Genomic DNA, 26850 nt, shown 5'->3' on the forward strand with positions numbered 1-26850 from the left:
TTGCTTGGGTAAAGAAATTTTGTTTCCATTTTTGTTTATCTCCCGCGAAGGTCGTCACGAAGCGAGCGTCTCGCAACATTTCTACGCCTACGCGAAATTTCGCGAACTAAATGGAAGGGCAAGACAACGAAATTCATGAGCATACAGCGGGACAACGAACCGAACAATGGGCTTTTTTTCTCTTCTTCTTCTGTAAGCAGGGACACCAAGACAGAGATAACAACGATACACGGACTCGATAAATCGGCATGCACTGTGAATGTTGATCCGAAACTCGCTTATGAGTTGCTGTATAAATACTGAACCGGAAAAGCCAGCGCTTCCTCGATGCGAAGCGAAAACGCGTCGCGCTTGAAGAGGCACTACTCAAGTGGCCCTTCAAGAGGCGTCTATAAGTGGCACTGATTAAGTGTCACTCATTCAAGAGGTACTGAATGAGCTGAATACTGAATATGTAGCTGTAGAAAACATGCCACAGACTTCTAGCACGTGAGAGGATCGCGCTTAACAAGTGCGAAGACTGCGAAAAAAATTTAGGGTATTTTAACTTTACAGGAACTTTTAACTTTCTAACTAGGTGGGGCGATGAAGTTTGGAAATTGGAATCAGCTAGCGCAAGACATGGGTAAATGTAAATCGCAGGGAGATACCTTCGTCCTGCAGTGGACATAAATATAGTATGATGATGATGATGATGATGATGATGATGATGATGAAGTTTATAGGAAAATCGTCCCGCAGTGCAGTACCTAGCGTAATCGACATTAACGTGACGTCATGAGACAGATATAATTTCCTATAAAATTTGCCAGAAGGAACTCTGGAGCTGTTATCGTCCATTCCCCTTGGAATTATGGATAGTATATAGACTGGTCTGAACTTTATAGTTTTTTTTTTTTAGAATCACATGGTGGAGCATATGGCACAATTCTATTTTCTCAGATAGATTACTCGAGTAAGTGTATAAAATTACAGGAAAACTTAAGTAGACGTGAGCTAACAAGACTTTATTAATTAAATTCTACGTACTCCCTTTGCCTCCAGTTTTCTTGCGGCCAATGATTCATTTTTCAAAACAAAACGCCTTCTTACGCAGCGCGGGACAAATTTAACTAGAATAACCTCGCATTTCGTCGCAGTCTCGGAAAGCATGTTTCGAAACCGGTGCCCGTTTCAGAATTCTTCAAATTTGAATCGCCTTGTGGACTCCTCGACTCCAAGTAAGTATAAATCGCAAAGCTTCTATTTCTTTATGCACCTTCAATAGACTTTTGACAGACTGACAATATGAATCGTTAGGCGGGTCACCGATACACCTTTAACAGGCTTTGAGAGCTACTGTCTAGGATTTCAATTGACTGCCAAAATTAATTTTTCAATAAGCCTCCTACAAATTCTCAACATGCTTCAACAGTGGTCTACATACAAATTGAACCGACTAAGAATATTTCTTGGAGAAATATTCGGAGTATGCTCCTCTTTATCATAACCAAGATTTTCTACAGATGTTCAAGAGACTTACGATATCTGTTTTCGAAAGAGCAGTGACCCAGAGCGGGCCTCTCTTTCTGATTCTATAGAACTTCGATAAACGTTCGAGTGTTGAAAATGAAACAAAATTGGCAGACTTAACTACAATCGACGTATACGTAACGCGAAGCATTCCCGATTCATAGAGAACAACTCCACGTAACCGTTCCCAGGGAACGGTTAAGTAGAGATTATAGGCTGGAATGTTTATATTTATAATAAGTGAGAAAGAACGTTTGTAATGGCAAGATTTAAGATCGAAATCAAACTAAAACTCAGTGGCACGCACCCCGTGGTCCCCTGGGGCACATAATTTCAGACTGCACTATCACCGGGATCGGCCCACGATAACGTCGAGATATAGGCTCGCCCGGCCAGAAAGCGGCTGGACTGCGTCGCATGAAAAAAATTTTTATTCGAAAACTAGGGAAGCAAGACGTTACTTTCGTTTTGATCGTTCCGACGCAAGAAAAAAAAAATTGGAGGACGCTCAAGCTTCGCCCTTAGGAGTGAAACGCGATAGCATTCAAATATCCCTGAATGCTTGTCAGGCTTCCCGGCAACTGCAGCTGTCTTTTTTCTCCACCTTCGCCTCTGCGCGCCGCTACCGTATTACGCTGCCGAGGAGGCGAGCGCCATCTGGATGGTGCTTTCGCAAGTAACCCACCCGAGCGCGCCGCTGTTGGTATGGTAGAAATGCTGGAAAAGGGGGTTTGTCTGAGTTTCCTCGCAACAGAATTGTTTTCTCGTACATTCAAATTACAATCCGACGCTATCACGTCTGTGGGCTGTAGTTAAGTCATATCATGCGATTTTTCTGACTAATTTTATTTAGAGAAATTTAATTTTGTTCACTAACGCCACTGCGCCACGCGGAGGGCCTGCGTGGTCGGGGTGGTCCGGGATTATTTTCTGCGCCACGGACGCCGGCGGTTACGCCGACACCGACGACGGATTTTCTGCGACACGGGGCCCTTAACGCTATCACGTTAAAAAGGTATACAGTGCTGTAACGCGAACCAGAAAGGTTATATGCCTCTCCTACACTAACCTCAGCGACGTCAGAGCAGTTTCTTCTCGGCTGTGGCCCACGCGGCGGCGGTGGCGTCGGCGAAGCGGCGGCATCGGCTCCCGCGTGCGGCAGACAAGGCTCGACCCCGAACGAAACGCCGCGGGGCGCCAAGCGCAGTGATAATGACCGCCGCACGTGAGGCGAGAGTGCATGTGCGTACACGCGCGACGCCCAAGGGGTCGAGAAAAAGCCAACGCACCCGCCTCTGCTGTTGCTGCATGGTTCGGGGCACGCCGAACCGCGATCGCCCGATGCCGGCACCACACACACACTAACACACAACGCGCATACATATACATGTAGATTGCGAACGGTGTACCGATGCCTACTATAGTAGCATGCACCGCGAAGATCTCTTCTTAAACGTGTCGCGGTTTTAACCCCGCTATTGCAGTTTTTTTTCTTTCAATACCACAGGTCGTGTACGCCTAGTGTGCTTTAAGTGAGTAGCTCGTGTCTGGCGTTGTCATACGTTGTTGTGAGTCTTGTTGCCTAGATGTTGCCTAGATGTTGCCTAGATATTGCCTGTTGTAAATAAACTTCCACCTGTTTACGAAACTGTGTATGTCTCCTAGCGTCCTTTTGCTTTCTTCTATGGTATAGAACTTTGGAAATGTTCGTGCTATTTGACTGTCACCAGTGCGTATCGCTTTTTGGGACTTTTTAAGTTTTTTCTTGCCCGGCAAAAAGGAGCAGCCGGCGTCAATAATGGTACCAACCTATCCTTCAATTTGATATTAATAAATAAAAAAAATATATTCCAAACAACCAAGTGCTTTGTCTTCTAGTCATAACATCTTTAATTTTTTTTTATTGCGTCTTCAAGATAGAACAAATTTCTAGGGTGAAAACGAACAGGCGATCTGCTTGGTCCATGACCACACTCACGACAGACACACTGATTGATTGATTGAGTGTAGTTTAGGTTTACCTTATCAAAGCGACATTCGAGCCATCAGAGTGGCCATAATAAAGAGCATTTTCCTGTCTTTTTTTCCTTCCATTCTTTTCATTTCGTTCCCACCGAAATACAGGCGCCGCCGCTGGGAATCGAGTCGGTGACCTCGTGTTCAGCAGCATAACGCCATATCCACAGACCAAACGCGGCGGGTACTTATACATCACTACATAGAAAACAATTAACTACGACACCATTAAGGCGAAGATTTCTATGAGAACCTGCCCGGATTTAGTTGACGGTGGACGCTGGTGCTGCCGGGTGGTACTGCTGCTACCTCGAGAAATAGATCACACAGAAGACAGCACTCGAACAACAAATATCGGCTTATATACCAGGTGATTTTTTTTAGATCATACATTTTTTTTAATTACCTACGGCAGATAGTTGAGTTCTAGTCCTTCAACCGGATTGCTCGAAAAGACGGACACTATTTTTACATACTGCAATCCCCGCGGACTGTGACAGTGATTTATTCTGACGACATTGGAAATGCTGGCAACCCTTGTGTCGCCGACTCCTCCATAATCAATAGCTCGTTCAATGAGCAAAGGCTATTGGAGTAGGGGAAACATCGCATATCATGTGCGGAGAAAAAAAATCGGTCAATGGAAACGAACCAACATCTCCGGGCAAAGCATTTCAACGATATATACCTAAAGGGTGAACAAAAATGAAATGTATTTGTCGGCTCTAGGTGGAAACGTTAAAAAAGGTTCAGGCTGTGATCGAGAGCTACGGCCACGTGAAGGTTCAACGAACTGTCAATGCATGATTGACTAACAAAACTTCTTTACTGAACTTCCTGCCTACCCTATTGTAACATCCATAATCCCCGCAACTCTCATATCCAATAATCCGATATGGAACATATAGGGTCCTATACAAAAACCCGTTTTTCCCATATGAAACATGCCATATGATGTTATTGCATACAGGAGTGATAAGAAATACGTTTTTTTTTTTTTCAGTAAGGTAACTACTTTTCAGCACATACTGCAATTAAGAATTGTAGCCCTTTAAATTGCAAGGCATATCCACATGTCACGCATTCTAAGCATAGTACCGCGTGAAACAACACACTGTATACCTAAATAAATATACGGCTTGAAGCTCATACATTCCTTTAAGAAAACGAAGCATTCTATGCCTTCCTCTCTAGGGCTCGCTGCGTCTACTCAGTCGGCTTCTCACCGACTAATGTCAGTTCAATAAAAAAAATTGTGCAGAAACTACCGGCAATGATTGTCAATGTATTACCCGAATAGAACAGAATGCTTCTTGAAAGCTATTCGCTTTTAAATGCGTAAGCATTTCTATGCCTACCCAACGAGAATCCTGTCCGTCCGTGATACAAACGCAACAGCTCATACCCACGTAGGGCAGAGGCTACAAGCGCTCAGCAAAGTGAAGCCAACAGCGCATAGATTAATTGAAATCACCCATACAACACAGAGAACAGCACATGTTTCAATAAAGAACAAGCTCAAAACAAGCATGCGGACCATCAATAATGCATTGCACATCTCCCTCTGCAAATGTAGCGGTGGTTTTGCAACAGCTTCGCTGGACATCCAGGTTCATAAGGACCGATAAGAGTTGATAAGGGTGGTACCATATTCGATGAGGTTGATAACGACCGATGAGGGTTTGTAAGGGTTTATACTGGTCGGATCAAGTTTCATAACACTGATAATGACACCGGGCTGCGTGGAGATGAGCAAGTGGCACAGCGCTTATACGTATACTTCGACAACTCCCAGAGAAGTGTCTGCGTGACTTTATTTTTAAAGGAATCACGCTCTTGACGGCACGTACTTGTAGCGAGGATAATTGGGTAGCGCTCGTTGTTCTATTGCGTAATTCCGTAAGGTGCACAACCGGCACGTCTGTGGCGGTCGGTGACTTTTGTATCAGCGGTGAGAGTCCCAAGCCGACCACTGACCACAAAAACGGACGAAAGAGTCAAGCTTTAAAACCTCGGCCAATCCTGAAGACAGTGTAATCTGCGGTCACGTGAGTCACGTGGTGGGGGTACATCAGTCGTCTTGCCGGGCCGGCACGTATTCGCTACGCTCCGAAAACACGGCGCAGAAGATGAACGCTGCTATATCATTTAATCAACCGTTTCACGAAAACTTCGCATCGCATAGATTCCAACATGCGTGCTAGATCTGCACGCTTTTGAGCTGAATATAATTTTTAAAGCTAAATAGTATATATGACAGAGAGTGGGTGTTTCCAGGAGAGATTGGAAATGAGATTTCATTAGTTGCTATACATTTCAAGCGAAGCTTGTATTGCCTCACAAGTGTCGGTGGCGGTGGTGGTTGTGTCACGCTGAAAAGTAGGCCGATCCTGGTGGTAGTGCAGAAAGGATTGCAAGCTCAATGGCACATACCCCTGTGGGCTCGCGGACGTGTAATGCGCCCTTGAACTACCCTTGTCACACGTGGGACCCAAAGAGAGAAAATCACCAGCCCTTCCCCTGCCGAGAAAATGGGGGTAAGCGAAGCTTGTCGTCCGATTCTAGCGTGAGGGATTCCGAAGCTCGGGCGAAACATCAGCGAAGAGCCACCGACCCTGAGTTTATAGGGCAAACGAAGCGGAACGCCTGCGACAGCGTCGTCTTGCCACCAAGCTTCGCTTACCCCCATTTTTCTCGACAGCGGAAGGGCTCTGCATTTTTATATTCATGCCGCTCAATAGCAAGAACGGGAACTTCGTTGCCGGTCTTTATCACGCCAGTGTTCTGACAATGAGTGTCCGCGGTCGTCCAGTGAGATGTGATCGTGCTGGCCTGTGCGCGCGTGACAACGTGCTTCTTAATCTAGTTAGCAAGCGAACGTTCACAGCAGTTTATGCAGCTGATATAAGTAGTAATCTTACTTCGTATAGCTGTCTAATAATTTACAATCAATACTTCGTCTGTCGGGCGAAACTGCAAGATTTCTTTGTAAATACGCAGCGATGTGAAACGCGAAAATTAAAGATTAATAAATTTATTTCTGCAAAATGTAGACGCATACGAGATTTATCAGCAGGTTTGTTCCTTCTTCTTTCTCGGGTTTTACATGCCAAGACCAGTTCTGATTATGAGGCACGCCGTAGTAGAGGGCTCCGTATTAATTTTGACCACCTGGGGTTCTTTAACGTGCACTACAACGCAAGCACAGGGGCGATTTTGCATTTCGCCTCCCATCGAAATGCGGCCACCGCGGCCGGGATTCGTTCCCGCGACCTCGTGAACAGGATTGTTTGAGACTTCTGCAAGAGAAACAAGTACATTTCGAAAATTCTGAACGCGCGCCAATTTTTAGAAGCTGTCTTTAAGGTACTAAGCAACCAGGAACAGGCCTTTCGTAAATTGGTGCATCCCCATTGGTGCGACGCAAGATACGTATGTTAAGAGAAAGTTTTGCATCATTAGCAACTCCCACTCCATTGTTCAAATACATGCAAAACGCAGAAATGCTCTCATAAACTGCAACCGCTGGACCAATTCGAATAAAGTTTGTTTGCGAAAGAGAAAAAAATATATAAATGGAAAAGATGAACTCCGCCAATTTCAAGAAGCAGATATTTTGATTTACGACCTGATAGCACTTACAAAAATTGCCGGAAATCACCAATTAAAGGAAAAAAATCAAAGCCCCTTTCTTAAGGAAAGATGGTTAAACGCGAAGCTTTCTCCCATGCAAACTGAATCCAAAGCCAACGACCACGAAACCAACCCAAGAATTGCTGAGCGACCCGATGCGATGCATATGTGATTTGATTGCTTGTTTGGGATTGTATTTTTTGGACGTTGAAGCTGAATGGAGACAAATTTCGTTAAGTTGCATAGCCTTAATTTTAGATCATGCAGCCGTTGATTACACGCACAGACACTTCCACGGATTGCATGCCGTTGCCGATACACGGGATCGGCCTTACGTGCACAATCGCGCTTACGTTCGCGTACGGCAGCCTCTTCTGCCGTGCGCTGCACCCGCGGCCTACCCCTGGGGACGGCCAGGAATGCATTGCGTGACGCGCGTAATGCAATGCAGATATATACAGTTCGTCTGGGTGGCGTGGCGTTGCAGTTCCCATTGTTCTTATACGCGTGCATCGGTACTACTGCGAATGTAAACTGTAGTGTTCTACGATACGTGTGTCGCGCGCCGTTGTTCTATTGTGTACGCAGATGCGCATGTAGTTCCATTGTCTAAGTTGGCTTTCCTGCAGTGCGTTTTCGGCGCTCACGGACGAATAAGTGAGACATAGAAAGCTTCGCTTTAAAAACATTGTAGCACGAAGTTCGCACACATCCGCAACTCCGCACACCAAAAAGAGATATCGCATTCAGTTCTGAGAATTGCATCTGGGCACAAATTATATTGGTTGATTGGCTGATTGACCTTTAATGGCGCAAATACATTTGATAGTCGAAGCCGCATATATCGAACCCACATATAACGAATTATTCTGTATAACGAACAGCAGCAAAAGCCCCATTCAATTCTTTATTTTGGCTACAATTTTTATTTTATATATCGAATCACCTAGATATCGAATTTGTATGTGATCCCCTTCAGATTCGATATATCCGGGTTCGAGAATCGAAAGTATGTGCGCCGCCACGTCACACACTCAGGTATATATATATATATATATATATATATATATATATATATATATATATATATATATATATATATATATATTTGTGTGTGTGACGTGGCGGCCGCTAAGCTTTAATGCACGCAATTACGTGGACTCAACGGCGCGCAACCCCTCGGCGATCTGTTTGCACCGAACGCATGCACGGACACGTTTCACGTGCCTTTCGCTACCCGCTGCTGCTGATTTTTTCTTTTCTTTAGCGAGGCCATGGCTATACGTTGCACCCACGGTGGCCTCTGTCCGGCGATCGGTTTCCATCCGTGCTCGCGGCGCGCGAGTGTGTATATATTTATAACATCGGGCTGGCACGACAGCCCCCACCCCCGTATATAGCAGGTTGCTGCTAGCCAAGTGGCACGGGAGACTATAATCGCGTCTGACCCGCGCCCCGAACACTGACCGGCCACCGAATAAACAACCAATCGCGCGGAGAGGAAACGCGCTTCTCTTCTCGACTGCGCGAGTTCGCACGTCTTCGTATAACTGCACACGACGCTACGTTGACGGGATCGTCTGCTATACGAGCAGACGACGAGCAGACGTTGGCGGGCTCGTCTGCTACTCGAGCAGACGACCCGCTGATCGTGAACGCCGAGTTTGTGCAGCGAAGACAGACAGGGCGTAAGCAACGTAAACGACGTATAGACGGGTGTTTGTGTTCAGCTTATTTCCTGTCCAGTTACGCTGCACAAACGTTAAAGAACCCACGGTGGTCCAAATTATTCCGGAGTATCCCACTACGGCGTGCCTCATAATCAGATCGTGGTTATGGCACGTAAAATCCCATAATTTAAATTCAGCTTTAGCTCCGATAGCGTTAAGGGCCCCGTGTCGCAGAAAATCCGGCGTCGGTGTCTGGCGTTGGCGTCCTGTGAGCGAAGAAATATTCTATACGACGCTAAAGTACTTCTGCCACCAAAGTTGCTCACACCTTGTCTAACACTCTTTACATATTAACACCTCGGAATTTTGAAAATGGCAGCCCACAAACAAATGTCATGAAACAAAACACCGACAGCGCACGTCTTTTATGTTAAATGTTATGTTATGCTATGTTATGTTATGTTATGTTAAATCGACCCAAGCAAGAGGCCACGTTTCTACTAGAAGGCTCACCTTCGTGCATAACGTTCGCCGCCAGTGTTTCACGGTAAACATTAACGGTTACGTAAGCTGCAGTTACCGGGAAGCATGAGAAGCAGTCAGAGATCGTTGAATGCTACCGCGTTCCACTCTTAAAGGCGAAGCTTAAGAGTGGCGTCTTAAAGGCGTTCCACTCTTAAAGGCGAGGCGAAGCTCCTACAAATTTCGGAGAACAATATGTGCCAATTTATAGCACACGAAGTAATTCTTTTGGACGATGATCAGCCCTGGTATAGCTTCCGGGGTGATTGTCCTTCTTTGCAGCCGCAGTTGGCTTGCATGCTAAGTCGCCCCAACACATCACTTATAGTGAGAACACTGTCCGAAAAGTCCAGGCGAAACGCTAAACCTTGCATGAAGGATAATTATTAAGGTTATTAAGCTGTTAAACGGAGTTTCGCAACAGTTTTAGTGTAGCGGTGAAGGCCGGAGTGCAAGGGCGTGGTCGATAATAAATGTAAGTGCAACCAAACGTGTGCCCGAGTCCAGAATTTGCTTCGAAAGAGAATAAGGAATGATTATAATATAAATGTTACCTTTCCTATACCTCATTCGAACAGACAACAGCTTATATGCGCGTTTTTTTTTTTTTAGCAGTAAACCGTTATTTTTGTTTCTCAAGTCGCATTATACGGCTCCGCATTGTCTGCGCATTTATTTGAGCATACGGTGGCTTCTTTGCATAATTATCTGAAGAAAATTTGTCAGTTGAAGTCCATAGCGCTCTGTCCTGTGCCACACTTTTTTCCGTTAGCCTTGTTCGCGCTCGTAAATATGACGGCAAATACTTGGTCGCAAAACTACTGACAGCACAAAGAATATATACTTAATTACTCTGGGAATAGGACGACTCACTAGAAAACGCACTAAGGATCATCGGACCATTTTGACTTGCTTTCAATGCAGTCTTCAATACCTTGGAATAAAATCATACAAATTTAGACACATAAATCGAGAGTCTAGCATAATTCGTGACCGAACGGGTTAAGCGGGAACCGCTGAGCACGTGACCTCCAACGCATCGCAGGAGAGTGAGGGATGTCTCTGCGTGAGTACATGAGCGCGCAAGAGCGCAACTCGCGAAAGAGCGCTCGTTGAAGCTGTCTTCGCCGCATTGCGATGCCTTGCGGGGCGAAGCCCACTTTACACAATTTCTTCGTATTGCTGAAAATTGACAATATTAAGCACGTGATCTTGAGCAACCGAGGCTGTTGCCAGTCCAGCAGCGAGTGTCAATATAAAGAAGGAAAAAAAAAACAACTTGGCTTTAATAGAGAGTTCGATGAACCACGTTCACTCGTCTTATGAGCTGTGTTCCCTTCAACGCAAGCGTAAATCACAATTTCGAGTATATTCTGGTTATCACGAAACGCACTCGGAGACGCAACTACCACAGTTCCTCTACTACTCTCCCTTTGTCCTAGCCTGCACACATCTCTTCTTATTCGTTATAAATAACCGAGTAACCAGTTACTCTCGGCCTGTACACAAGCGGGCGCTACACGGAGCGTTTCCGACCGCGACGGCCAGCGAACCGGGCGAAACGAGGAAAATATCGCGCGGCGCGAGAGAACGCGTGAAAAGGGGCACGCGACGTCACCTTCCTTCCTTCGCACCTCCATCAAATCATTTTCGTTTTCTTTCTTTCTGTTTGTGTTTGTTTCTTTCTTTCTTTATGCGTTCCTGCGCTGCCCTTTTACCTCGGAAGTTAGGTGAGACGACGCAGATAGGAGTGAAGCCGAAAGCGTGCTATCCACAGCCGGCCACCAAGAGAGCGTACGGCGTGAGAAAAGGCCCTCCTCACGCTTGGACAACAATGTGTGCGGAACGGGCGAGACGGGCGAACGCTCCGGAGAGCAGTCGAGAAAGCCGAAACGTCCACTGCCTCTCTCCGCGACTGAAGAGTTCCGGTGATAACGAAGAAGAACACAATGGAGGAGAACGCAAGAAAAGAGAAGATAAAGGAGACGTGAAATCGTGGGGAAAGGAAGAAAACAGCTGATAAAAAGAAAACATTAATGAAACGAATTATGACAGTCTGTGCTGCGAAACGGTTACAGGGTTATACTGCGTTGAACGACTAAAGAGTCAACTTACTTTTTAAGATGTATACGCAATAAATATGTAGAGCCGTGTTCCAGTAAAATATACACTGTGAGCTGGAAGAGTGTTCCGCAGATATCTGCTCGTATTATTCGGAATGTTGTTCCGCACAACCGGAACAATTTTTAAGTGTTACAATATTAAACATAAACATGGTTCCCGGTACCAGTGTCTGGAATTATGTTCAGGATATCCGTGGCTATTCCACATACATGATCTCACATATTTATTGTTATGAGTATTTTAAACGTATCTACATTCAAATATGTGAAACGCAATTTGGTGATTTCACGTAAAAACGCCGTTCCATATAGGTAAGTGGGAGCTGGAACCTAAGTATAGAACGAGATTAATAGTGCATACTGCGAATTAGACTAACCAACGTGAACTATCTTGCACGGCACTGCGCCGTTTTTCGCACGGACAGAGTACGTATAGAAAGCAGGAAACGCACGCTCCACCGCCGCATTTTTCGCGCACAATGCACGCATCTTTCTCTCGGCCACAGAAGCGAGCACACGATACCGCCTTGCGCGCTGGTCGACGCACAATCCAGACCAGACCAGACGGCGGCGTCATAAGAAGAGAAAGCGGGTTGACTGAGGGAAGCGGTCAGTCTGCGGACGGAGGAACGGTGTGGAAACAATGCACCTTGTCTTTCATTTTCTTATCTGTCTTCTTCTCGCTCCGTCTCCGTTAGTACAACGGGATCGGGCCCAGGCGAAACCGGCAGACGCCGATGGATGTGGCACGAAGTGGTAAGAGTGAGCTATCGCGTCGCTGGCGCTCACGGCGACCCCCTGCGGAAACGACGGAAGAGGAGAGGTCGCGTTACTGTATGCGTAAAAAGTGAACAGGTACGCGGAATAGAGGGTTGGTGGTGAGTAATAGTGGCATCCCATTTGAAAAGGGGCGGTGACAAATAGTCACCTCGCCTTCTTGAGTAGCCTAGCACGTTTGCGATGGATAGATGGATGGTTGCTATGAGCATTCCCTTTGAAACGGGGTGGTGGATTGCGCCACCAAGCTCTTGTTCTTACTTTGCCTTTAAAACTCCTACCTATCTTTTCGGGGGAGGGGGGGGGGGGGGAAATGCACACACACACAAAGAATTCCGAGCATCAAACTTTCTGAACCACTACTGGGACCTTTGTTTTTGTGCGCCTCCGTCGGGGGTAAACGCCGCCATCGAAATGAGGCCGCCGTTGCGGTTAACCTAACCTAACCCAACCCAACCTAGGAACGTCATACAGCCACTCAGCCACCGCGACGGTGTGTGTGTGGACGCCTTGGTTGAGGGACGCCTAATTAAATTGAAATTCGATCCAGTTAAATTGACTAAACGCCGTAATGACGTTGAGTAATGCTGCTTCTGAACTCGTTCGCGGTACTTTGACCTAAGCACACGCGTGCGCTTTTTTTTTTTTTTTTTTCGTTTTGTATTGCGGGGCGCCATGCCGGACACTCAAATAGGACGTTTTCAGCATGTGAGAGAGAGGGCATATAACCAATCTGCTCGAATCAATCGGAGACGACCGGATGAGAAAATCGGCGACATAGCGAAATTTGACAGCGCGCACAAGTCACTATAGAAGGAACTGTGGCGCTGATGGAGCTACAAGCGGGGCGGTTCAGACAGCAAGGGATTGAGGGTTAGTACGTGGCTTTGCCTAAACTTGGTCCTTCTGGCTTCAAACGGCTTTGCTATCAGTTTGCAATCCTGGTACATTTCAGAGAAAAGTATTGCACTATCAGTGCAACAATCCGGAATGATTACGGGTGCGCTCGAAGATTTGTTGCTTTTCCCGTGTTTAGAAAACTACAGTTGACTGCAGGAGAACTTGAGTTTGGCCTAGTTAATGTTTACTGCACTGCATGCGATGCTGACCGCTAATAAAAGACGAAGACAGAGAAAGGAATACACCAATAACATCACCGCCGGGTCGTCGTTTTGTGTTTTCCTTTCTCCGTCTTCGTCCATCATTTATTAACGGTTAACAGGACATACCTTTGACTGCAGATTTAGCAAGATAAAGCGTAGAAAAAATATTACGTTACAAGAACATAAGAGGCCACAGTCAGAAATATGACAAACCCATGTACGACCTATCGTTACCACCGGAACCAGACGATCGCAGCGTCAGAGCTTCCCCTGTTGTGAATTTTTGCAGGAAACAACGTCCAGAATTGTACCCCTGCTCTCACCGGAATGTCGCGTAGCCTCAAATCGAGCCGGCATTCTTGTAGTTCGATCGCCAGCGGAATACCACACGAACCGAACCACTCTCATTTCGAACGAAATCAATTGCCAGGGAAAGAAAAGACATTTGTATCGTCTTGAATTTACAACGAATCGAACTGGCTTCCTTCTTTCTTAGATAACCATCGGCCTCTTAAATCAGCTTCGTTCTATTTTTACTCAACGCGGCTGCTTTCCGTGACTTCCTCCCGCCTCACCGTTATCTTACACCCAGCCAGCTTACTCGTTGTTCTACTCTAGATTTTGAGATAATAACGCCCAGTAATTTTTCAGCACCTTTTTCTTTTTAAAGTGACAGTACGTTTCCTCAACGTCACGAGTGAGACTCAGCACTCAGTTTGGAACACGAGTTGTAGATCACTTCACTCCATACAATTTGCAACAAATGATTATCTTACTCCTGATTAGAATTTCCGCAGTAGAAAAGCGCAAAGGCGGACTGAGAGAGTACGAGCGAGTATTTCAAGGCCTATCCGATAACATTAAACAGAAACAAGACTATATCGCAGCAGTTATCATTATGTCTCAATCTACATAATATAACTACCAAAATAAGTTGTGTACGGCATAACGGAAAATTGAGATAGGAAAACACAATCTTGAGACTATGCTACGGCGGCAAAAGTACATAGAAACATTTTTCTTGCTCGTTTGTATGTACTGTGCTCCCTAAAACAAGTCTGCCGAAAACTTCATGTGGAAGTGTCCACTTGCTCAAAACATACGCGGCGTTGGAGGAGGAAGGGGGGGGGGGGGGGGGGGGGGGGGCGCACAGCACCGGACTCATATCTCGAAGGCCATGGTGCAGCTCATTTCCGCACACCCTGCGACTACGTTGCCCTTCCCTTCGCAACCATTCTCTTATCCGTTCAACGCGTAACGCGACCCACCCAACTCCGTTCACTCATACGCGCGTGCAATTTCCTCAACGGGTTCGATTACAGCCGAGTAAATACGGTATGATCGAGAGGGGAGCTGAAGGTTTTCGGCTAGGGGCGCGACTAACCGGAGGGAACGCGGCGTTGGCCGCTTCCCTCGATGCACCACGCGCGAGCGAGGCTGAGAGACGACGACGAAGGGTCAGCGCAACAATCGCCGATTGCGGGTCAAAGGTCGGGCGAGCGTGACGGTCGAATGGACTAAGGCACGTTCGCTCATCTAACACGGTAGCGTGGAAGGTCGATGGCGCCGGCTCTCTTCTAGCATACTCGTGCGGTGGTCAACCAATCGCGCGCAGCAAAATGCGAACATTTTCTTAATACAGTCCACTGCCATATTTTAGAAGTTGTAGAACTTCTACTATTCACTTTTCGCGCATTTATAGGGTAGCACTTAGCAAGTATCAAAGTTCGGAAAACTATTCGTTAGGCATTTTTAATTTAATACTAAAGCTGTCATCAATTTTTTTTTAATTCTGCGGTTTGACGCCATGAAACTAATCAGCGAGTGACGACTTACGAGGGAAGCAGTACTTGAAGGGGCTCTGGATTACTTGTGGCCATGTCTTTAGCGTTGCACCCGGTGCACCGGGTGCATGCAGCGTTTTTGCGTTCCCTCCCCATTGGAATGTGATTGCCGTAGCCGGAATCGAACCCCCAACCTCATGCTCGGCAGTTCAACACCATAGCCACCACTGAGCTGCCCCGGCGGGTTTACCTTCGAAATGCGGGCGCGTCATTGGCATTACCATGACGTCATGATGCTGAGCGAAATTTGTTGACGTCATCGTGTAGCAATAAGGCTGAGTATAATCGCGTTGCTCATGATTAAATAAATAAATAAATAAATAAATAAATAAATAAATCAACAGCCACAAGTATCCTTACGTGATTTGAATGTGAAAGCATTATGACTTCTCTAAGTTCCAATTATGACGTGACTATGGTACGTGACGTTATACATTGTCACGTGTCCTTCACAAATCCACCTTAATCCACCTTGCTATAATTTGTGCCAACCTTAATCCACCTTGCTCAAATTTGTAACAACCTTAATGCACCTTAATTCCCTTAAGCCACTTTAATTCACCTTCATTCACTTTACTTCGTCTTAATTCACTCCCCTACACCACCTTAAGTCACCTTACTCTTAACTTACTCTGATTTACTAGTGACGTCATACAAGAAGCTCATGACGTATTTTTGGTACCACTCGTTGCGGACAACATTTTCTGCCTCATGGGACATACAATGCTTTCGCATTAATAAGTAAACGAGATTGCCTTGTGCGTTTCTTCAGTCTGCGCTCGCATGTGGCAGCAGCGCCAATCGCAGGAACGGATCGATCCCCGACGTCATGACGTCGTGATCATGACGTCGTGAAGCACACACCCATCCAGGTACCGAAACCAAAATTGTTTCGCACAAGCAAGTGTCATAGTAAATTATTTTAGAGCGCAGTGGCGATTACGATTTCGTTTTCTAAGCTATAGGACGTTTTGAGTTTCGTTTAACGTAGAACAAATGGCAAACTCGGCTGCTATTTTAAAGGACTACTTTAAAGAACAGAGGATTTGAGAATTCTTCGTGATAATAGGTATTGTGTATAGCGGCGCGTGCAGTGGTGCTTGTTTACACTATTAGAGAAGCATTTTATACATATTAATTGCTTGGGGGGGGGGGGGGGGGGCAGACGTTTACGCAAGCATTACTAAAAATCGGTAAATAACAATATCGCAAGACCAAAAGTTACAACTCAGCAACTCGATAACCAAGGCAAAAGATATCGAATTCCTAAAAACTTAACCTATCGTAGCCTCTACAGCGGACGAATCTCATGTATCCATTCATAGTTTAGGAGAAATTATTAGTTTGTGAATATCAGTTTAGAAAAGTTTTATTTCTATATCACTGGTTCACTTTGCAGCAAAATATAACACGTTATCCTATCCAAATTAGATGTCATAATGTGCGGCGTTTACAAAATATAAATATTGCTATTGTGGAGCTATGTCATTTAAAAGATTTTCCATTTACTGCTATTTGTGTAAAAAAATGAAGCCATAAATTATGGGAAAAAAATGTGCTATCAACAATTTCTAGAGTTCTTTTTCGTTTTTTTTTTTTTTCTCGCTTTTTGAATCCAACAAACTTCGTTCAAATAGGGTCAGTGAATTCTCCATGATAAATTTGATACCTGCCAAAAAGACGTTTTCCAGGCTGCTTTGTCCATATACATACAAATGTAACCACCTAACAAATGGAGTGTTTTCAGTGACTCCAGCTCTACATTGCTTGCTTTCCGCCTTACGCCGTGGACCCTACGAACAACTAGTCCATCGCCTCGTCGAGCAAGGACACGACGTCACCTTTCAGTGGCTCCCTAGCCACTGTGGCGTAATGGCCAACGAACATGCCGATGAAGCTGCTCGATCTGCTCATGAAGACGGCGCATAGGAACCAATCCCGCTGTCGAGAACAGATGCAGCAGCGAAACTTCGAGTGCTTGCAAACGATGCCACATAATCGTTGTGGAACACACCTAGCTTGCAGCACACACGTCTGCATCGACTGGACCCCTGTCTTCGACTTCGACCTTCACATGGACTATCCCGACCCGAAACAACGGTACTTTGCCGAATGTGGCTTGGCGTCGCATTTACGAAGTCGTTTGCTTTCTGCATCGGATGGGAGGACAGTGCTGCGTGTGACCACTGCGGCGACGAGGAAACTATTGAACACCTTCTTTGTCATTGTCCCCGATTCAGCGCACATAGGCAGTCACTCGCGACCGCGCTGGCGCTTCTTGACGACCGGCCGCTTTCGGAGCAGACAGTCCTGCATGGAACGCCGGCCTATACAGTCGTCATACAACAAGTCAGTCAAGGCACTCTTGAAGTTTTTGCGTTTGAGTAGACTATCGACAGGCTTTAATTCTCACAGACGTTTTCAACCTCCTCTATTTTTTTATTCTTTTTTTTTTCGTGACTGCCTTTTCTCTCCCCTATTCTTTCCGCCTTTCATTTCCCCTTCCCCTTCCACCAGTGCAAGGTAGCAAACCAGAATATTTTCGAGTTAACCTCCCTGCCTTTCACTGTCAGGGGGTACTTCCTGGTAAACAATGTACAAAGAAAACAAGCAAGGCTAACCGACCAAGGATAAAGCAGCAAAATACCAGCAACTACACATAACTCATACACATATGTACAGAAGATAGCGCATAAATTAATAGGTAAAGTTAGCGCGCATTGTCGAAGTGCAAAAGCATGAACGAGTATTTAGTAGTTCTGAAAGAAATCGTCAAATATGCAGTAAGGCATTACTCACGAATACAATTATAGTAATTAAATCCAGATATAGAGTGCAATAGACAGTAAAAGATTCACGAATGATATCGACACAGAAACAAGGCAAAAATAAAGAAATGAACAAAAAACATAAACCGATAGTAGACAGTGCGTTGCAGTAAGGTATGGTGAAATGTTATTTATGATCGATTGACAACACTGAAAGCAGAGAAGAATAAAAAATGCTTTATATCAGCTTTGTCTTCTTGATTAGCGAGTGTATACGTTAACGGCCAGGTTGATTTTACCGTTTAATATAACTCGTATACATTTCGAGGAGAGCCACGCAGTTGGGGCATAATTTAGCAATTCCGCAACTCGCACATGCTATCGACCATGCTTCTCTACGAATAACTGTTCTATCAGCACTAGGAGCGAACAAGGGAGGCTCCTTATTGACAACTGAAGGGGGTTCGTTTGGCGGCAACGCCCATAGCATATAGTAATGCACGTGAATGCGACGATAAATGAAAATGACAAACGCGAGACATGTGACACTAAACACACACATAAAAACACTCATGCGGCCCTAGTCCATGGTCCAAAACTACACGCGTAGCTTCAAAGTGTGAACCCTGAGTTGCATTTAGGCATAGAAAAAACTCGGCGCATGCATTAACGAGGCTTCGCAAATGTGCATCTGCAGCGAGCCGCTAATCGGGCAAAAGCGCTATATCCAAATGAACTGCATTCGCGAACTGCAAAAACCGGGCCGACTAGTTATAGAGGACTTTTGCGGCGGCTTCGGGTGAGCGCGGGGAAAAACCGACCGCACAAGGACGCCGTTTTCGCGGTGTACGTTAAAGACCCAATAAACAAGTACTCCATAACGGGCGCAACGGCTGCCGCGCAGTCTATATAGTTATCGGTCATCGGTCAGCCCACCGCGATTGGAGGGTAGTAGTCTCGCGTTGACGGTGCAGTTCCAGTCCCGTATTATTCAAAGCCATAAACTACATCCGCTTATCAGACAAACACCAACAAAATGATGCCACGACGCTCCTCTCGTGACACGGAATTTACCCTCCCGTCAGACACTTACGAATGATGATCGAAGTGTTCACATTAGCTGGGCGTCCTAACATTAGCTGGGGTAACTGGGTAACGTTAGCTGGGTGTCCCAGCTAACGTTACTAATTATTCCGGAGTCCCCCACTACGGCGTGCCTCATAATCAGATCGTGGTTTTGACACATAAAACCCCATAATTTAATATTTTTAGGCCTTGTAATTGTACTTTGCACCGCGTTTGTAAAACTTTTTTTTTATTAGAACAGCATGGCTAACGTTAGCTGGGACGAACGGTAACAACTGCGTTGTAACTGCTGTTTTCATGAGTCCCGCTCAGGTATTCCTTGTCGCGTTGAACCGGCTGATCTAGAGTTTTCATCTCGTGTCTCCGTGCAGAAGTACTGCTCTCAGGGCCGTAACTTTTTGTAAATATGAACATTCTTGCATTTTTATTATGTATAGCCGGCACTCTTTACCCAGGTGACAGAAAGTAACCCTAAATAACGGAAGTTTGCCCTAAATAATGCTAATACGTCGCCTAAACTTGTCTATGGCTACGGATCATGTTAGCCATGTGTAAAATATAAGTACGTACTGTACTGAAATATTTCAATAAACTGAATTGAATTGGATTAATGTTGCATGACACTTAAAGTCCAGATCAATAGAAATAAAACTCATGTATATATATATATATATATATATATATATATATATATATATATATATATATATATATATATATATATATCAATACTGCCACATTTTACCGTATAAGGTAAAATATGGCAGTCCCAAGGTATAAACTCTCGTGGGAATTTCACGTTAGACGTTGTAATGAAGAACGTACAATTAACTACAAATGTTTAAAACAGTCGAAATAAACATGGGAACATATTGCAAGTGAATAAGAAAACAACGAATAGTTCGTGGTTAAACAGACAAGATTGAACACACAAGATCAGATCTATTTGAGGTTAAAAAGCCTAATCCACCTAATCGTAGTAATTGCTACAAAGGAAACCCATACGGATTCCTCGAAAGAAAAGCCTCACAGTTGAAGAAAAATTCATCCTGGTCCGGGACTCGAACCCGGAGTCCCGGCGGAGAGAATTACTTCTCTCCGCCTAGCGGGTTTCCGCTGAACTATTACGTCAATAACGTGAATATATGCAAATTTATAAAATTTGCCGTTCTTTGATTGTATCGTACTCGCGATACCGTCGAGTCAGAAACAGTGGTAAACTGCGCGTACTGTTGATATCGTTTATGCAGAGTAAAGAGGAACTGCATTTATCACACAACGGCAACAATTGTCGATCTTTCATCACCTGAGAAGGCATCCGAATAAAATGCGGTATACCGGTCAACAAAGGTTCTCGTGGGTATACGTAGACGACGACATATAGATGCCCGAAAAAGGAGACGAAATCTGTCGGCTGTAGCACTGACACGGTTGTCGTTTTATCCACTGCATGTTGACAGACTGGCTGAAACACCACCTTCGTTATAATTCGTACAAACGGCGTTTTCAACCTGTTACTGCGGTGTTTTTTGAGCGAACACTGTTCATAACTTAGGTTGCGTAACAAAGGGTCTGTTTCACGCTAAACTAGGATTGATTTTTTTTTTTTTTAAAGCTCTCTGTTGACAGCCGTAACAAATTTTCTTGCCGTCTGTTGCTGAGGCTTCAAAAAAAAATGCGAGGGGGGAGGGATGCATGTCAGGCAGTTGTCAGCCTTTCGTTTCCGCCTCCTCTTGAATGTTGTTTTTAAGGAAGCTTATACATTAATTTGACTCGAGAAAAAAAAATAAACGATACGACACAAAACTCACCTTCAACGACGACGCAGAAGCCAAGACAAGCCGAGCATTCCGGTACACACACAATATCGTCTGCACTGCAGAAGTTCCGGTATTCGTGGACGCGTTCAACGAAGAAGCAGACGACGCAGAAGATGCGGACGTTATCCTCTAGCGGCGAGTGGCTGTACAAAAAGGCTTCCAGCGAGGCAAGGGGCCACGTTCTGCGGTCTTCTCCTTGGCCAAGGAGCCACCGGCACGAAGAGGCTTTACGCTTACGGACGAGGCAAGCGGACGTAGTTCGACTCAACGGCAGCGACGGCAATGCGCGGTAGTTTGGGAGATGAGAGGAGAGAGGGCCAAACGCAGGGAGAGAACGATACACACACGGCTAAGCCTAATTGCGTGCAGCACGGTGAAACGCAGCGAGTCGAGCACAGGCGGTCAACAAGTGCGTCTATACAGACTGAGCGCGATAACATCTTCAGAGGTGAACGTTAGAAGCTAACCGATAACTAGCCTGCCGTCGCGACTGCGCAAGCTTGACCGCGCACGCGCAGTTGCGATAAAACGGTAAGAAAACCCGTAGAACCGTAACGTTTATGCTAAAATCGTATAGTTTAATACTTCTGCGCTATTTACCATGAATAACGGCAACAGACAGTGTAAACAGTGTAAACTTAATATTACACAGTAAAATTCGTTATGTTACACGTGCCGTAAATGACACTTGGAGTCACCGTGAAATTGTTGGCCTGTGTATAGAGTTGTACTCGGGTAGATGCAAACTTTATGGACCGGCATTACTCAAGGCTTCATATTAGGGTTTAGGGCAAAATACCTTTATTGGGGCCATATTAGCACTATTTAGGGGGGGGGAAAAAGATTGCCGAATGCACGCGAAATTGTGAAATGCGCGCCTTTAAGGAGTTTAGTGTGTTAGAAGTGCAGAAGTAAGCAAAATGCCGATTGTCTACGCTACCGCGGCTGCTCTTTTTTCACTGTGCTACTATCGTGTGCTCAGATTAACACTCCCCCGCATGTTAAGGGTTGTCGTCTGCTCACCCTTCTCGACAGCAGACGACTACGTGCTTCCAGATGTGGTGCATGCCTCCGAGACCAGTATCTGCGGCCAAGCAGACGCTAGCCTTTTTCTCCTGCGTCTGCAACCGGCTGCGGCTTCCATAATGCTGCACGGTACAAAGCCAGCACCTGGAAAGAAAGAGGGGGGGGGGGGGGGGGGTGAGTGCGTGTGTGTGGTGAAGAACATCAACAGACGAAACTAAAGAAAAGGAAACAAAGCAGATGACTTAGAGAGGAGAACGAGAGAACGTCAAGAAGAAAAAGAAACAAACGTTAAGAAAAGGAGGTAGCGATGGAGAAGCGGACGCCCCACAGAAAGAGAAGCCCTTCTTCACGTAACGCGGAGAGCGGTGGCTCGCGCGGAGTGGATGCGAAGCCGGCAGCTAAGCCTAGCCCAGCCGAACCGAAAGAGAGAGAGCGACCCTCCAACAACAAGTTCCCGTCTCGGACGAACCAACCTGTTCCGCGATGCGACCGTTGCTTCGGTCGTGCTGTAAGCAGGCTCTGCGCCGATTAAAAAAGGCCGCACAAGAGAATCTCGGCCGAGAATACTAGCGAGGACTCTGCGGAGTACAGTACACAACACTAAAGTGTTGTCCTTACTATAACCCGGTTATCACACTGTTTACTACCTTGGTATTACTGCAATTCGTAACGGTAGAGCTAGTAACATCACTGTCTAAGCAAGGTACTCACTTTTACTAATGAGTTTCAGCGACCAATTCCAAACGCAGTTAGCACCACCGGGTACAATGTTTCCAGCGTTATAACGGACCAGCCCTGGCGTATTCCAGAGTGGTATGCGTGTGCGTATTAATGTGGGAAATGGGTAGTTACAAAATTTCAACTGGTGTTGTGATAACCGGCTATAATGTAGCCTACCTGCCCAACTGTGCGCACTTTATGAAATAAACAACCCCAAAGCGTCCGTGTTTACTGCGTGTGTGTCGTGTACATTCCGTCACGTTCACAATCACAACCGTCGCTGCCGGCACCGAACAGGCCGCGTATTCTGTGAGAGATATACAGCCGTTCCTGCCGAGATTCGGCCAGCTATTCCCTTCAGTCACGAATTATGACCGACTGTCGATAAATGTATGAAATTTACATAATTGCATGCCAAGGTGCTGCAGACTCCATTAGGAGCAAGTCAAGGTGGTAGAATGACTCTTACTGCACTTCATGATGAGTCACCATAATTACAGAGTGATTAAGTATCTAATTATTGTGCACTCTGTACTGATACGTTTCTTCATAAAAAAAAGAACTGAATCACTAGTGTGAATTATACCTGCACAGGTTAATTATTGGTTACAAGCTTTACTAGAAGGGAAAAAAACTATTTCGCAATTGCTACAGAAACGTCCCACGTCACACCTCCCGTCAAACTCTGTATAATGCCTTCTCCAAAGCGATCGTCGGTAGCGATGGATTTCCCCCAGAAGTACAATGAAGGTACTTGAGGTAAGCAGAACGTTTTATTTAGCGTAAGATAAGTTTTTGTGGTCTATTACCTGCCGCAAGTGCACAGAAATGGTAAAAAGAAAAATGTCCCGTACTGCACACCATGACTGAAGGGGCTATATATAGCGCGAGACTTCAACGAGAACTGTGCAGATGTACGTACGTATACCTAATGGCTCTCTGTACGCGTGGCTGAGCATCCTATCAATGATATAGCAGTGTGTAGTATGTCACCACGTTTAAGGGGACGCCTAATTAGAATACCAGTTCTGCCTATTGTACTGAGATCATACAAGAAAAGGGTACGCAGTGGTCTTTTAAATTCTGTGGTTTTCCGTGCCAGAACCACGATCTGATTACGAGGCACGCCGTAGTGTGGGATTCCGGATTAATTTCGACCAACCGGTGTTCTTTAACGTGCACCCAATGCACAGTAGACGGGAGTGTTTGCACTTGGCCCCCATGGAAATATAGCCTGTGAAAGAAAGTACCTGTGAAATGTAAGTGAACTCTAGAAGACTGTTTTTTTTTTTTTTTTTTAACAGTCTATAGGCTAGACGTCCAGGAATGTGATATACACTTTTGTTTTGCCACTCATTCAATTATTTAACTGCATTTCATTGCCCCACATTTGGCTGCGAACCGCTAAATGTCTGAAATAATCATCGTCGTTCATTTATTTACCTTTTTTTTTTTTATTTACCAATGCACGTACCCAAAGTGGCTTCAATAGGCATTACGAGGAGGGGAGGGGATAAGAATAAAAATAATTCACAAACATAACACACGTTACACATATGACGTGCACTACATGCGCCTGTTCTATTGCGCAGCACCAACTAAATGACATCTGCATTTTTGCGGCGTATCCTGCAGCACGTGTGCCACCCCATCTTATTTTTTGCGTACGTTACACTAAAATTTCTGGTATAATTCCAAAATACAAACCACACATTTTCATTCTGCACTTTCTGATTTTTCTGTGTACGTTTGGGTCCGTGGATCCTACACCATACCGGCGTACTCAAGTATTCATCGGACGTTGGTAACAGAGTACAATGAAGGTACTTGAGGTAAGCAGAACGTTTGCTTTCATCGAAACGTGCCTGGCATTTTTTTTTTCTTAAATCCTAGAACACGAGGCGCTTTGGAAGCAATGCGATCAATATGAGGTTTCAGAGATAAAGGGGGCGTTAAATACACTCCCAAATACCTGAATTCTGAAGCAGTCAACAGCTGCGTCTCGTTACTATGATAATTATTGTTTGTTTGTTTTTACTCTGAAAAAAATGGCACATACCCCCCGTGGGGGATCGGCCAATTGGGCGGTTTGGAGAAAATGCATGAAAAAAAAAGTTTAAAAATTTCACCGACGATTACGATGCTCCCTAAAGCGAAATTTGGACGCCGCTCTATACGTGCTTTCATTTCGCGATATATTGGCTGGAGCGGACAATCTGTCTCGTGCGGCACGTTGCAAACGGAGCGAAGTGTGGCGCGACTGCCTCGCTAATCTGGAGATCGCGAGAGGCAGCGCGTGGGTGACGCGTGGGCGCGATTCACGGCAGCCGCCGCGGACAGACCTCCGCTCATGCAGCGCTTTGTTTCCATATATGGCATCGGTGAACAGACGACGCGCGCTACCCTGGCGCCATCTCTCCTAGCCATCGTCGCGACAGAGCCCGTCTTGCGCAGCACTACGCTTTTCTTGACACGCCTTTACAATACCCTCCTGCTCCGCTTTTCACCTCATGGTTCCGCTGCACCTCCTTCGCTATCGCCGTCTTTCCTCCCCGCTGCGCTCCGCGTTCGCTCTTTCACCCTTCGCTGTGCTCGTTCGCTGGGTTACGAGGGACGCCGACGCAGTACCGGGCACCCAAGAACTGCGCTCTACAATAAAATGTTGCAGCACTTTGCACACAGTATTAGTTGATACGTGACGCTGGACGGTAGTTCAACACCAAACTTAGAGGGACAAATCTGTGCACTGCATGGTACTATATTTGCCATTTTTCCAGTCAGACGGCAGAATGCCTTCCTTCATCACTGTATCGGGCACGTGCGCCTCGTCTACAGATGATATGGCGTCGGACATGCGCAGTGTGCCTCTATACCGAAAATATAAGCACAGAACGCAGATATTAAACGAGCGTTCTTGATCTGCACGACCTGCTGTCGCCTCAGTCATTCATTAAGCCTCGAGCTTAGCAGCGCACGCCCTGTCACTAAGCTGGTGCGACGAATCGCCCAACTATATATATATATATATATATATATATATATATATATATATATATATATATATATATATATATATATATATACAGGGTGTTTCAGCGAACACTTTCAAAAATTCTTAAAGGTTGCCTGTGGGAGATAGCCCAATTCTAGTTCATGAGCTGGTCTACTCGAAGAGGCGGATATTACTTGCACAAGAAATCGAAATGCATAATCGAGTAATTAACAAAAATTCACTAATTAAGTTTTTAACTAATTACCTGATGGCCCGTATTGCAATTTACAAATTGTAGCCGTGGAGTTCGCAAGGCGGATCCACTTGGAACGAATTCTCGGGATCACACCAGTTTCGAGCTATTAATTCCCGAACTTTGCGGAGAAATGCATTGGCGTTCCAGTTAGTTTCTTAACAAAATGTCGCTTTCTGCAGTGGAGCACAAACTTAACTGGAACGCCAATGCATTTTTCCGCAAAGTTAGGGAACTAATATCTCGAAACTGGTGTCATCCCGAGAATTCGTTCCAAGTGGATCCGCCTTGCGAACTCCACGGCTACAATTTGTAAATTGCAATATGTGCCATCAGGTAATTAGTTCCTTGGGTCACGTGACTTTCTGCTCCTCACAACACGACCTTGAAACATATATCTCTAATTATGCTGATCCCCTTACGGTGGGAATCGAAGTTATGCGAAGCATAGCTGGCTATGTGGCATCGACCATGCGGCGGCGCGCCTTGACCGGCTCGTTGACTCTCTCGATGACTTCGAGCAGGCGCGCTCATTGGGGATTTCGGACGTGCTGAGTTCCTCTGCGCTAAGTAGTAACCCAGTAGTACGCCATCCTCGAGCTGCTCGAAGTAAACCTTTGAAGGAACGCAATGCCCTATAGTTGACGCACTTCTCGACGATGCTGCGGTCTTCCAAGAGCTTCTTTGTGAGCGTCAGGAGCCGGTTAGCGTGCACGGGCTGGAAAACTTGCCTTTGAACCGCTGTTTATACGGAGACAACCCGGAGTTTCGCAGTCAACTTGCCCTGATCTTACGCGTGCCACCTGGCTCGGCGCATGCCGTACTCGAGAATCGAAGACGAGAGTCGGATGGCGGGGCTCGAATGACGACGATGCCGCGACCAGGCCGGCAACGCGAACATGAGCAGCGGCTCAACTTGGTAACGCACTGCCAGCACCGCGGCATAGGAGGCTAGATAGATGCACTCTAAGTGCGTGAAGTTCGA

General features: G+C 45.7%; 1 protein-coding gene across 2 annotated transcripts in view; it reads right to left on the minus strand.

The window, feature by feature from the left end:
* The window catches only part of LOC119433183 (uncharacterized), a 221909-nt gene that overhangs the window by 179363 nt on the left and 15696 nt on the right, over positions 1 to 26850 (minus strand). The window contains exon 2 of one of the 2 annotated variants that reach the window (XM_037700325.2): positions 21898 to 22044. The gene's annotated coding sequence lies outside the window, so the exon portion shown is untranslated. Of the gene's footprint in view, positions 1 to 20865; positions 21143 to 21897; positions 22045 to 26850 lie in introns of those variants that run through there. The other variant, XM_049658677.1, reaches the window with a different exon arrangement.

The sequence above is a fragment of the Dermacentor silvarum genome, chromosome 11, assembly GCF_013339745.2.
Source record: "Dermacentor silvarum isolate Dsil-2018 chromosome 11, BIME_Dsil_1.4, whole genome shotgun sequence".
Lineage (NCBI taxonomy): Eukaryota > Metazoa > Arthropoda > Arachnida > Ixodida > Ixodidae > Dermacentor > Dermacentor silvarum.